Below are 9,426 nucleotides of genomic sequence, written 5' to 3'. Positions count from 1 at the left end.
AGAGCAGGCAAAATTCATCCAAGGAAAACCCAGGCAGGAAAGCAACAATGCACACTGAGCAAGTGAGTACATGTGTGTCTGTGAGAGAGAGAGAGAGAGAGAGGCTAAAGCACAAAAAGTGACAGAGAGAGAGAGAGAAAGACTTTGAGGGAGCGGGAGTTTGAACACAAAGAATGAGAAAAGGGAATGAGGAGAGCATGTGTGAGAGAGAGAAGGATTGAGCCAGAGAGCGAAAGGCTGAGACATGGCAACGGGGCAAAGGTGTGGGATAATGTGTACATTTGTGAAAGACTAATTCATAACCATCAAAGTGACTGAGAGAGTATAGAACTGAGAATGAGAGAGACAGACAGATTGAAGCTAAACTCAATTGACAGTGTTCATGACAATAGACAAAAGTGCGGAAGTAGGCCATTCGGCCCTTCGAGCCAGCACCACCATTCATTATGATCATGGCTGATCATCCACAATCAGTATCCTGTTCCTGCCTTATCCCCGTAACCCTTGATTCCACTATCTTTAAGAGCTCTATCCATCTCTTTCTTGAAAGTATCCAGAGAGTTGGCCTCCACTGCCTTCTGGGGCACAGCATTCCATATACCCACCACTCTCTGGGTGAAGAAATTTTCCCTCAACTCTGTTCTAAATGGCCTATCCCTTATTTTTAAACTGTGTCCTCTGGTTCTGGACTCACACATCAGCGGAAACATGCTTCCTGCCTCCAGAGTGTCTGTCCCTTAATAATCTTATACGTCTCAATCAGATCCCCTCTCATCCTTCTAAACTCGAGTGTATACAAGCCCAGTTGCTCCAATCTTACAACATATGATAGTCCTGCCATTCCGGGAATTAACCTCATGAATCTACGCTGCACTCCTTCAATAGCAACAATGTCCTTCCTCAAATATGGAGACCAAAACTGCACACAATAGTCTAGGTGCGGTCTCACCAGGGCCCTGTACAGCTGCAGAAGGACCTCTTTGCTCCTATACTCAATTCCTGTTGTAATGAAGGCCAGCATGCCATTAGCTTTCTTCACTGCCTGCTGTACCTGCATGCTTGATGGGGTAAAACCCATCTGGTTCACTAAGGTTTAGGCAAAAACATGACACAGGCCAAACTGGAAGAAAACTGGCAATAACGATACATGAACATGAACACCAACTAGCCACCAAGAGACACCAATTCTCGCTGGTCTCAGTACACACACAAAAGAAGGACATGAATTTGACTGAGACATCACATCCACAATAGCACAAGCCACACAGAGACACACCAGGGAATTCCTGGAGGCCTGGCATTTCAATCAGAATTCTATCAACAAACACACTGAACTGGAGCCGATGTACAAACCACTGAGAAACAGAGCCAAAAGAAAAACCAATCATGACCCCAGCAAACGGAGGGATAAATATAACAAGCGGGACAGAACACCAGCGTTTCACTGGAAGCACAGTGACAAAATGTCTACAACCAAACCCACCGGCTCAGCGAGCACATCTACAACATCATCAGGCTGGAGCGTTCGCAGCAACCTTCAGCCAGAAGTGCTGACTGGGTGATCATCTCGGCCTCCTCCTGTGGTCCCCAGCATCGCAGATAGCAGTCTTCAGCCAATTCCATTCACTCCACACGATATCAAGAAACAGTTGCAGACACTGAATACTGCAAAGGCTATGGGCCCTGACAACATTCCGGCAATAGTACTGAAGACTTGTGCCCCAGAACTCAACGCTCCCCGAGCCAAGCTGTTCCAGTACAGTTACAGCACTGGGATCTACATGGCCATGTGGAAAGTTGCCCAGGTATGTCCTGTACATAAAAAGCAGGGCAAATCCAATCCAGCCAATTCCTGCCCCATCCGTCTCCTCTCGATCATCAGTAAAGTGATGGAAGGTGTCAGGAACAGCGCTATCGAGCAGCTCCTGCTCAGCAATAACCTGCTCAGTGACGCCCAGTTTGGGTTCTGCCAGGGCCACTCAGCTCCTGACCTCATTACAGCCTCGGTTCAAACATGGACAAAAGAGCTGAATTCCAGAGGGTGAGATGAGTGTGACAGTCCTTGATATCAAGGCTGCATTCGACCGAGTGTGGCATCAAGGAGCCCTGGCAAAACTGGAATCAATGTGAATTGGGGGCAAGCTCTCCACTTAGAGAGAGTCATACCTGACCCATAGGAATATGGTCGTGGCTGTGGGAGGTCAATCATCCCAGCTCCAGGACATCTCTCTAGAAGTCCCTCAGGGTAGTGTCCTGGGCCCAACCATCTTCAGCTGCTTCATCAATGACCTTCCCTCCATCATAAGGTCAGAAGTGGGGATGTTCACTGATGATTACACAATGTTCAGCACCGTTCATGACTCCTCAGATACTGAAACAGTCCATGTTCACATACAACAAGATCTGGGCAATATCCAGGTTTGGACTGACAAGTGACAAGTGACATCGCGCCACACAAATGCCAGGCTATGAGTATCACCAATAAGAGACAATCTGACCACCGTCCCATAACATTCAGTGGTATTACCATCACTGATTCCCCCAAAATCAACATCCTGGGGGCTACCATTGACCAGAAACTCAACTGGACTCACCACATTAACAGAGTGATTACAAGAGCAGGCCAGAAGCTGGGAATACTGCGTTGAGTAACTCACCCCCTGACTCCCCAAAGCCTGCCCACCATCTACAAGGCACAGGGCAGGAGTGTGATAGGATACTCCCCACTTGCCTGGACGGGGGCAGCCCCAACAACACTCAAGGAGCTTGACCCCATCCAGGGCAAAGCAGCCGCTCGATTGGCACCACATCCACAAACGTCCCACACCACCCATCACCGACACTCAGTAGCAGCAGTGTGTACCATCTACAAGGGGCACTGCAGAGATTCACCAAAGATCCTCAGGCAGCACCTTCCAAACCCACGACCACTTCCATCTAGAAGGACAAGGGCAGCAGATACATGGGAACACCGCCACCCTGCAAGTTCCCCTCCGAGCCACCCACCACCCTGACTTGGGAATATATTGCCATTCCTTCACTGTCGCTGGGTTAAAACCCTAGAATTCCCTCCCTCAGCGCATTGTGGGTCAACCCACAGCAGGAGGACTTCAGCGGGTCAGGAAGGCAGCTCACCCCCACCTTCACAAAAGCAGCTAGGGATGGGTCAGAAATGCTGGGCCCAGCCAGCGACGCCCATAACCCACGAGTGAATTTGAAAAAAAGCTTGTAACTGATGTCCATTTCAAGCCCACCGACTCCCACAGCTACCTAGAAAACACCTCCTCCCACCCACCCTCCTGTAAAAATTCTACCCCCTATTCCCAATTCCTCCGCCTCCGCCGCATCTGCTCCCAGGATGAGGCATTCCACTCCCACACATCCCAGATGTCCAAGTTCTTTAAGGACTGCAACTTTCCCCCCGCAGTGGTCGAGAATGCCCTTGACCGCGTCTCCCGCATTTCCCGCAACACATCCCTCACACCCCGCCCCCACCACAACCGCCCCAAGAGGATCCCCCTCGTTCTCACACACCACCCCACCAACCTCCGGATACAACGCATCATCCTCCGACACTTCCGCCATTTACAATCCGACCCCACCACCCAAGACATTTTTCCATCCCCTCCCCTGTCTGCTTTCCGGAGAGACCACTCTCTCCGTGACTCCCTTGTTCGCTCCACACTGCCCTCCAACCCCACCACACCCGGCACCTTCCCCTGCAACCGCAGGAAATGCTACGTTTGCCCCCACACCTCCTCCCTCACCCCTATCCCAGGCCCCAAGATGACTTTCCATATTAAGCAGATGTTCACCTGCACATCTGCCAATGTGGTATACTGTATCCATTGTACCTGGTGTGGCTTCCTCTACATTGGGGAAATCAACCCTCCTTCTTCCAATAAATTGGTGCTTCACTAAATCAGCAGTTTTTCTAAGTACCCAGATCTTAGGGATTGATTCAAACATCCTCTCCGTGACAGATGTTGAGCTAATCCTCCTATATTTCCTGTTTGCTGCACCCCCCCCCGACCACCGTCTTCTATCTAAGTCCAAAGGAAATCTATATGAATTGAGTCAATTTTAGCAATTTAACACCAACACGCTAACTTGCACATGAGCCTGAGGCTGCATGAAACTACAGAACATCAGAACTTGGGGATTTCTCAGCTCTTGACTCCATCAGTTTGCTCAGTCCCACTGCCCCCCGTGATTGTAATTTCATTAAATTCCCCTCTCCCTTCCTTCTGCTGATTGATGGCGATTAATGGGGTAGGCTGTGCTTCCTCATCCTCTTTTTAGAGACTGCTGTACAAACTGTTTCTACATTTCCAGTGAGGTTCCTTCCAGCTACTAATTCATTTGACCCTGCTCGGTGGGAGATGTCTATATTTAGACAACTTCCCAAATTATAGATTCCAACCGAAAAAGTGTTCTTTCTGCTTCCAACCAGCCAGGTTCATCAGGACCTGCAACATCGCAATAAAGCCGTTGAGATAACTTCACAAGGGCTGGTGTTCCATGACCAGGACACCCTGTATATGCAAAGTATAGTCCTTGACACAGATCCTGCCCCCAACAGCCAGCTCTCAGTGAGCACAACCCCCAATCCTCCTCTTTATATCTGTCAGCCAGAGCTCCCTGATTGCACCAGGGAAACTGCCCCAATCAGGGAACTCAGATTCACTGCGGTCCAGCTGGCTGACCTCGGACCAGTCACAACAGACGCCTCGTGACCTGGCAAACTCCAGAAGATATCAGCTTTCCCCACTGCAGTTCCAGTTATCACAGGGGAGAGCCCACGAGGCTTCTGTAAACGTCTCACGACACAAGGACATTACTCCGGAAGTAAACAGTGTCCGGCAGATGGAGGGAACCGAGAACTTCGATCAGCTCCTTCTGCCTGCCCACAGGGTCGGCTCTCACAGCCCCTCACCAACATCGAGCTCTTGCAGTTGGCCCTCGAACCACACACTGCCACATCATCCCAGCTGACACTGCGATACCCCCACAGCACTGACCCTCCGACAGTGTGGCACTCCCTCAGCACTGACCCTCCGACAGTGCCCACTCCCTCAGCACTGACCCTCCGACAGTGTGGCACTCCCTCAGCGCTGACCCTCCGACAGTGCCCACTCCCTCAGCACTGACCCTCCGACAGTGTGGCACTCCCTCAGCACTGACCCTCCGACAGTGCCCACTCCCTCAGCACTGACCCTCCGACAGTGTGGCACTCCCTCAGCGCTGACCCTCCGACAGTGCCCACTCCCTCAGCACTGACCCTCCGACAGTGCCCACTCCCTCAGCACTGACCCTCCAACAGTGCCCGCTCCCTCAGCACTGACCCTTCGACAGTGCCCGCTCCCTCAGCACTGACCCTCCGACAGTGCCCGCTCCCTCAGCACTGACCCTTCGACAGTGCCCGCTCCCTCAGCACTGACCCTCCGACAGTGCCCACTCCCTCAGCGCTGACCCTCTGACATTGCCCGTTCCCTCAGTGCTGACCCTCTGACAGTGCCCGTTCCCTCAGCACTGACCCTCCGACAGCATGGTGCTCCCTCAGCACTGACCGTCCGACAGTGCCCGTTCCCTCAGTGCTGACCCTCCGACAGTGCCCGCTCCCTCAGCACTGACCCTCTGACAGTGCCCGTTCCCTCAGTGCTGACCCTCCGACAGTGCCCACTCCCTCAGCACTGACCCTCCGACAGTGCCCACTCCCTCAGTGCTGATCCTCCAACAGTGCCCGCTCTCTCAGCACTGACCTTCCGACAGTGCCCGCTCCCTCAGCGCTGACCCTCCGACAGTGCGTCGCTCCCTCAGCACTGAACCTCCGACAGTGCCCGCTCCCTCAGCACTGACCCTCCGACAGTGCCCACTCCCTCAGCACTGACCGTCCGACAGTGCCCGTTCCCTCAGTGCTGACCCTCCGACAGTGCCCGCTCCCTCAGCACTGACCCTCTGACAGTGCCCGTTCCCTCAGTGCTGACCCTCCGACAGTGCCCACTCCCTCAGCACTGACCCTCCGACAGTGCCCACTCCCTCAGTGCTGATCCTCCAACAGTGCCCGCTCCCTCAGCACTGACCTTCCGACAGTGCCCGCTCCCTCAGCGCTGACCCTCCGACAGTGCGTCGCTCCCTCAGCACTGACCCTCCGACAGTGCCCGCTCCCTCAGCACTGACCCTCCGACAGTGCCCACTCCCTCAGCACTGACCCTCCAACAGTGCCCACTCCCTCAGCACTGACCCTCTGACAGTGCCCACTCCCTCAGCACTGACCCTCCGACAGTGCGGTCTCCCTCAGCACTGACCCACCGACAGTGCCCACTCCCTCAGCACTGACCCTCCGACAGTGCCCACTCCCTCAGCACTGACCCTCCGACAGTGCGGTCTCCCTCAGCACTGACCCTCCGACAGTGCCCGTTCCCTCAGTGCTGACTCTCCGACAGTGCCCACTCCCTCAGCACTGACCCTCCGACAGTGCCCACTCCCTCAGCACTGACCCTCCGACAGTGCCCACTCCCTCAGTGCTGATCCTCCAACAGTGCCCGCTCCCTCAGCACTGACCTTCCGACAGTGCCCGCTCCCTCAGTGCTGATCCTCCAACAGTGCGTCGCTCCCTCAGCACTGACCCTCCGACAGTGCCCGCTCCCTCAGCGCTGACCCTCCGACAGTGCCTGCTCCCTCAGCACTGACCCTCCGACAGTGCCCACTCCCTCAGCACTGACCCTCCGACAGTGCGGTGCCCCTCAGCACTGACCCTCTGACAGTGCCCGCTCCCTCAGCACTGACCCTCCGACAGTGCCCACTCCCTCAGCACTGACCCTCTGACAGTGCCCACTCCCTCAGCACTGACCCTCCGACAGTGCGGTCTCCCTCAGCACTGACCCTCCGACAGTGCCCACTCCCTCAGCACTGACCGTCCGACAGTGCCCGTTCCCTCAGTGCTGACCCTCCGACAGTGCCCACTCCCTCAGCACTGACCCTCCGACAGTGCCCGTTCCCTCAGTGCTGACCCTCCGACAGTGCCCACTCCCTCAGCACTGACCCTCCGACAGTGCCCACTCCCTCAGTGCTGATCCTCCAACAGTGCCCGCTCCCTCAGCACTGACCTTCCGACAGTGCCCGCTCCCTCAGCGCTGACCCTCCGACAGTGCGTCGCTCCCTCAGCACTGACCCTCCGACAGTGCCCGCTCCCTCAGCGCTGACCCTCCGACAGTGCCTGCTCCCTCAGCACTGACCCTCCGACAGTGCCCACTCCCTCAGTACTGACCCTCCGACAGTGCGGTGCCCCTCAGCACTGACCCTCTGAAAGTGCCCACTCCCTCATCACTGACCCTCTGACAGTGCCTGTTCCCTCAGTGCTGACCCTCCGACAGTGCCCACTCCCTCAGTGCTGATCCTCCAACAGTGCCCGCTCCCTCAGCACTGACCTTCCGGCAGTGCCCGCTCCCTCAGCACTGACCCTCCGACAGTGCCTGCTCCCTCAGCACTGACCCTCCGACAGTGCCCACTCCCTCAGCACTGACCCTCCGACATTGCGGTTCTCCCTCAGCACTGACCCTCTGACAGTGCCCACTCCCTCAGCACTGAACCTTTCGGAAGAAGGGTCTGGCCTGAATCGTCAGCTTTCCTGTCCCTCTGGTACTGCCCGACCTGCTGTGTTCCTCCAGCCCCACACTATGTTATTCCTGTCCCTCTGGTACTGCCCGACCTGCTGTGTTCCTCCAGACCCACACTGTGTTACTCCTGTCCCTCTGATGCTGCCCGACCTGCTGTGTTCCTCCAGCCCCACACTGTGTTATTCCTGTCCCTCTGATACTGCCCGACCTGCTGTGTCCCTCCAGCCCCACACTGTGTTATTATATACTTGAGAATTTTTTTTTTATTCAGTGATTTCGAGCTGTTGTTCTGAGGCTCGATAACACATTTACCTCCCAGTTTCTGAACTGCTGCCTCGATGAACAGTTTGCTTGAACAACATCTCCCAACTTCATCAACCTGAGCCTGCTGCTGGTCTCAGCTCCATTCCATTAACCACACCCGTTCTGTGGCTGGCCCACACCGCAATCTCTCCAGGCCCTGCCTCATCCACTTTCTGCCATTAGCCTTCGCCCCACAAAATGCGAAACCACAAAGATCGGGACACATGCGAAACTGACCTCAGTTCCCACGGGAGCTTCGAGTATACCGCTCAGAGCTCGCCTCTGCAGCATTTGTTGGACATGTGCAAGCACATCGCAGCACACTGACAGCGTCCCAGCTCGCTGTCACGCTCCCAGTTCGCAGTCACCCTCCCAGCTCACTGTCACCCTCCCAGCTCGCTATCTCCCTCCCAGCTCGCAGTCACCCTCCCAGCTCGCTATCTCCCTCCCAGCTCGCAGTCACTCTCCCAGCTCACGGTCACCCTCCCAGCTCACTGTCACCCTCCCAGCTCACGGTCACCCTCCCAGCTCACTGTCACCCTCCCAGCTCGCTGTCAGCATCCCAGCTCGCTATCTCCCTGCCTGCTCGCTATCTCACTCCCAGCTTGCTCTAACCCACCCAGCTCACTATCACAACCTCCAGAAAATCCATCTGCAAACTGAGGAGCTGTGAGGCACCCGGCCATTAATGACACTGAATGCAGGAGGCCAGGGGAGGAGCAGTTCACAGAGCTGCCTCAAAAAACTTGCCTCAAAGTTAGGAGGAACATTAAGACGCAGAGGTCTGACAAAGAGACATTACAAAACCATCACAATCGAAGTACGGAATCATGAGGATCAAAATGTTACTGTACACACGTCACTGTGGGGTATGTTAGTGTACACACGTCACTGTGGGGAATGTTACTGTACGCACGTCACTGTGGGGAATGTTAGTGTACACATGTCACTGTGGGGAATGTTACTGTACGCACGTCACTGTGGGGAATGTTACCGTACGCACATTACCGTGGGGAATGTTAGTGTACACATGTCACTGTGGGGAATGTTACTGTACGCACGTCACTGTGGGGAATGTTACTGTACGCACATTACCGTGGGGAATGTTAGTGTACACATGTCACTGTGGGGAATGTTACTGTACGCACGTCACTGTGGGGAATGTTAGTGTACGCACGTCACTGTGGGGAATGTTAGTGTACGCACATTACCGTGGGGAATGTTAGTGTACACATGTCACTGTGGGGAATGTTACTGTACGCACGTCACTGTGGGGAATGTTAGTGTACGCACGTCACTGTGGGGAATGTTACCGTACGCACATTACCGTGGGGAATGTTAGTGTACGCACGTCACTGTGGGGAATGTTACCGTACGCACGTCACTGTGGGGAATGTTAGTGTACGCACGTCACTGTGGGGAATGTTACCGTACGCACATTACCGTGGGGAATGTTAGTGTACGCACGTCACTGTGGGGAATGTTAGTGTACGCACGTCACTGT

General features: G+C 54.7%; 1 protein-coding gene across 5 annotated transcripts in view; it reads right to left on the bottom strand.

Moving 5' to 3' along the window:
- Positions 1-9,426, bottom strand: part of LOC125452332 (equilibrative nucleoside transporter 1-like) — a 255,065-nt gene that overhangs the window by 87,667 nt on the left and 157,972 nt on the right. The window contains exon 1 of one of the 5 annotated variants that reach the window (XM_059645069.1): positions 8,160-8,298. The exons of the other annotated variants lie outside the window; for them this stretch is intronic. The gene's annotated coding sequence lies outside the window, so the exon portion shown is untranslated. Of the gene's footprint in view, positions 1-8,159; positions 8,299-9,426 lie in introns of those variants that run through there. 5 annotated transcript variants of the gene reach the window in all.

Source organism: Stegostoma tigrinum, chromosome 4 (assembly GCF_030684315.1).
Source record: "Stegostoma tigrinum isolate sSteTig4 chromosome 4, sSteTig4.hap1, whole genome shotgun sequence".
Lineage (NCBI taxonomy): Eukaryota > Metazoa > Chordata > Chondrichthyes > Orectolobiformes > Stegostomatidae > Stegostoma > Stegostoma tigrinum.
This window is presented reverse-complemented; position numbering and strand designations above follow the sequence as displayed.